A 4080-nucleotide genomic window follows, 5' to 3' on the forward strand; every position below is an offset into this window, starting at 1 on the left:
CCCATCCCAAATCCTTATCCTGACTCCCCCTTCCAAGCGCTACATAGTCGTAATGGCTTGGCGCTTTCCCCCTGATAATTCCATTCCACTCCTGGCTGTCACGGGAGGAAACAGTTAATGATCTTATATTTACATTAACATAGTTATTAAATAATTATGTTATTGGTATTATACAAATGTAATTATACAAATATGTAGTAATTTACCAAATTTAATAAAATTAGGTGATGAACGCTTGATAGCAGAGCGAATTAAGAGAGACATTCAAATAAGGTTTAGAATCAAGGATTACGAAGAGGGTCAATATTAGCCCAACTGGTAAAAAGTGACATGGTTCCCCGAGGTTCGAAAAAGTGGACTTGAGTGTATGAAAAGTGTATAAAAAGTGTATGATGGCTTAAAATAAGTGCAGCAGGCAAGAGGGCGCTAATCGCGCCATACGCATAGCGAACGGTTAGTTGTTCTAATCTTAGCTTAACATAGTCAAATCTATCGCAGCTAACGTGACAAATCTAAGTAAACATAAGCTAACTGGAGAGAAGCTGTTCACCAAGAACCAGCCTTCAGGAGTCGTGGCTTTAACTCATAGAGACGCGGACAAGAATGCAATCTTCCCCAGGCTGAGATGACCGCAGGGATGAAACTATAGTCCCCCTCATATAACTATAGTCCCCCAAGGACTATAGTCATATGAAGGGACTATACCCCCCCCCCCCCCCCTCATCGCCCACGAGAAATTCCGTTTAAAGCAACTAACACCTCCAATCTCCTCGTTGCTGAGGCAGTAGCAAATATGTTTCCCAATCAACCAGTCACCCAATCCACTACTAAACGAGGCTGCCGTTAGCACCGCACTAATGAGCCTTATCATCTGATTTTAGGAAAGGAATTAATCCCAGGCAAGTAGTCTCATTAGATTAGAGTAAGATTACCAGAGATAGGACTCGGGAGAGTACACCTCAGTGGTCACTTTATCGCCCTAAGGGAGGTAGAGACGAGAGAGAATAATAAATACATCCTGCGGGCTCGCCATAGCCCGTGCTACTTGGAACTTTGTTCAGGTAGCGAATCTTTAACAACAACAACAACAACAAGGGAGAATAACACTAACGCACAACATCTAGGAACTGACTAACTTGTTTAACTAACTAGAAACTTTCTAGAAACATCTAGAAACTTTCTAGAAACATCTAGAAACTTTCTAGAAACATCTAGAAACTTTCTAGAAACATCTAGAAACTTTCTAGAAACATCTAGAAACGCATAACATGTAGAAAATGTGAATGAATAGTTAGGCGAAAATCGCACTAGTCTCCTGTGGATTTTTGTTTACATAGCGATGAGAGTCTACAGTAAACTGTGTGAGAGAGAGAATGACAGTAAACTCAGGGAATGAGATTAGTGTATTCCTATACTTTAAATGTGATAACTTGTTGAAAAAAAACAAATATTCTAGATCATATTGTGTGTGTGTGTGTGTGTGTGTGTGTGTGTGTGTGTGTGTGTGTGTGTGTGTGTGTGTGTGTGTGTGTGTGTGTGTGTGTGTGTGCGTGCGAGCGTGAGAGTAGCAGGAGGTCAAGTGTACTACACCTGGAAATACAAGAACACTTCATCCGGGTCACAACAGTGTATAAATCCATACATGGATCTATACCAAGAGGTGTATGTCGCTTCTGGGTGTATTTCCTCTACGAGTTTACTATTAGTCTCAGGCTATGTTGAAGGCCTCATCATACACAACACGACACTATATCAATGGATTTTAAAACGTACCTAACCTAACCCAACCTAACACAACCCAACCTAACACAACCCAACTTAACACAACCCAACTTAACACAACCCAACTTAACACAACCCAACTTAACACAACCCAACCTAACACAACCCAACCTAGCCCAATCCAACTTAACCTAACCCAACCCAAATTGCCTAGCCCAACTAGCCTAACCCAGCCTAACCTAGCCTAACTCAACCGAGCATAAACCCAAGCTAATAAATCCTAAGCTAATGATATAAACGGTTTGGACAATCAGAAAATGAGCTTCGTGGAACAGGCTAGTCCAACCCGTCCCTTCTAAGACAGCGTCGCATTTTGACGGTCGGGGGGATTGAACGCCGACCTGCATAAAGCGAGACCGCCGCTCTACCGTCCAGCCCAAGTGATTGGGCATCTTTCCGGGAAGATAACGCTTAGATTAGATTAGGTTTAGGCTAGAGTCGCCACTAAAATTACGAACCTTATTTCACAGGTGAAAACAATTAAGAACCAGGACAAACTCTACGGTTTTATATCATATTAACGTAACGACAGGAAGTCAGAAATCAAATTAACATTCTTGTACTGTATATTTAACATGCAATCGCCGGCGAGCCCGAAATTAATTGTATTTGCACGGCAATTAGTACACGTTTTAATTATTTAATAAGTTCAAAATAACATACTTTTTCATAAAACATCGATTACGGATAATTAGCACGTAGGTAAATGGCCTACGCGTCCTCCATCACTATTAAAAAATAGATAAATCTGGCTAAAAACTAAAAATACCACGTGAATCTGACCATACACTAGGGCACTACACTTACCTGGTTAGAAACTAGGATACAATGCATACCTGGCCAGAAAGGAGGAGAGAAAGCGTAGCAAAATGTCTAAGACAGCATGTTTCTGTTTCACCACTGTTCCAGTACTGTTCCAGTACTGTTCCAGCACTGTTCCAGTACTGTTCCAGTACTGTTCCAGCACTGTTCCAGTACTGTTCCAGCACTGTTCCAGCACCGTTCCAGCAATGTTCCAGCACCGTTCCAGCACTGTTCCAGCACTGTACCAGCACTGTACCAGCACTGTACCACCATTGTTCCAGCACTGTACCAGCACTGTACCTGGTACCTGGGCGTTAAACAGCTGTCACGGGCTGCATCCTGGGGATGTGTGTGTGTGTGAGAGAGAAATATGTTATAGATATTAAGAGATATTAAGATAAATTTGTAAGAGATATACAGGGAAAAATAGGCTGGGAGTCAGTATATTAGACAACCGACGGGTAGAAAGGCGGGGTCCAAGAGCTAACAGCTCTCTCCGGCAGGTCACAAACAATAAATACACATACGTACACACACACAGAAGCACGCAATCACTCTATGTAAAATATATTATAATTTACATTATGTGAGACAACCAAAATAATCATATATATATTTATGTTATATATATATATATATATATATATATATATATATATATATATATATATATATATATATATATATATATATATATATATGTCGTACCTAATAGCCAGAACGCACTTCTCAGCCTACTATTCAAGGCCCGATTTGCCTAATAAGCCAAGTTTTCATGAATTAATGTTTTTTCGTCTACCTAACCTACCTAACCTAACCTAACCTAGCTTTTTTTGGCTACCTAACCTAACCTTACCTATAAATATAGGTTAGGTTAGGTTAGGTAGGGTTGGTTAGGTTCGGTCATATATCTACGTTAATTTTAACTCCAATAAAAAAAAATTGACCTCATACATAGAGAAAAGGGTTGCTTTATCATTTCATAAGAATAAAATTATAGTAAATATATTAATTCAGGAAAACTTGGCTTATTAGGCAAATCGGGCCTTGAATAGTAGGCTGAGAAGTGAGTTCTGGCTACTAGGTACGACATATATATATATATATATATATATATATATATATATATATATATATATGCGAACAAGTACTGTATTACCTGAGTACTGTATTAACAAGAATGAGATACAATGACACCTTCAAGCACAGTAGTCTACAAGTCTATAATGAAAGCTATAAAGCAAGGTTTATGCATTGTAATGCTTTATTATTTAGTAATTTATATTCACTAACAACTAATAAATTATATCCTAATTTTTAAACATTTTATTTCCGACGGCTTAGTAATGTTAACGAGGACAGCAGGAGCTCAGTAGCCGGCGCCAACTAATAGTCTTTCCCAAAGGAAACTACCAACGTGATCTCAAGCACGGTTGATATCACTCATGACAGGATCATTACACCTCTGTTCTTAAATATTAGCCTCATGCTAAA

This window comes from Procambarus clarkii, chromosome 47 (genome assembly GCF_040958095.1).
Source record: "Procambarus clarkii isolate CNS0578487 chromosome 47, FALCON_Pclarkii_2.0, whole genome shotgun sequence".
In the NCBI taxonomy this organism is placed as follows: Eukaryota; Metazoa; Arthropoda; class Malacostraca; order Decapoda; family Cambaridae; genus Procambarus; species Procambarus clarkii.